The sequence below is a fragment of the Cicer arietinum genome, chromosome 6, assembly GCF_000331145.2.
Source record: "Cicer arietinum cultivar CDC Frontier isolate Library 1 chromosome 6, Cicar.CDCFrontier_v2.0, whole genome shotgun sequence".
Lineage (NCBI taxonomy): Eukaryota > Viridiplantae > Streptophyta > Magnoliopsida > Fabales > Fabaceae > Cicer > Cicer arietinum.
Genome location: NC_021165.2, coordinates 43,642,673 through 43,643,412, shown reverse-complemented (window position 1 = coordinate 43,643,412; position 740 = coordinate 43,642,673).

Genomic DNA, 740 nt, shown 5'->3' with positions numbered 1-740 from the left:
AAGTTCATTTGTGTCATTGGATAAACATTTAGGTCATTTTCGTCCTCCCTAGGCTTATTCTTGTCCAATTAGGGTTTTTAACCAATCTTGTGCATTCAATAAGTTCATTTGTGTCATTGAATTCACATTAAAGTCATTTTCGTCCTCCCTTAGTTTATTCTAGTTCAATTAGGGTTTTTAACCAATCTTGTGCATGCAATAAGTTTGTTTGTGTCACTGGATGAACATTTAGGTGATTTTTGTCCTCCCTAGGCTTATTCTTGACCAATTATGGTTTTTAACCAATCTTGTGTTTCAAATAAGTTCATTTGTGTCATTGGATGAACATTTAGGCCATTTTCGTCCTACCTAGACTTATTCTTGTCCAACTAGGGTTTTTAACCAATCTTGTGCATTCCATAAGTTCATTTGTGTCATTGGATGAACATTTAGGCCATTTTCGTCCTACCTAGACTTATTCTTGTCCAACTAGGGTTTTTAACCAATCTTGTGCATGCAATAAGTTTGTTTGTGTCACTGGATGAACATTTAGGTCATTTTCGTCCTCCATAGACTTATTCTTGTCCAATTAGGGTTTTTAACCAATCTTGTGCATCCAATAAGTTCATTTGTGTCATTGGATTTACATTTAAGTAATTTTCGTCCTCCCTAGATTTATTATAGTCCAATTAGGGTTTTTAACCAATCTTGTGCATGCAATAAGTTCATTTGTGTCACTAGATGAACATTTATGTCATTTT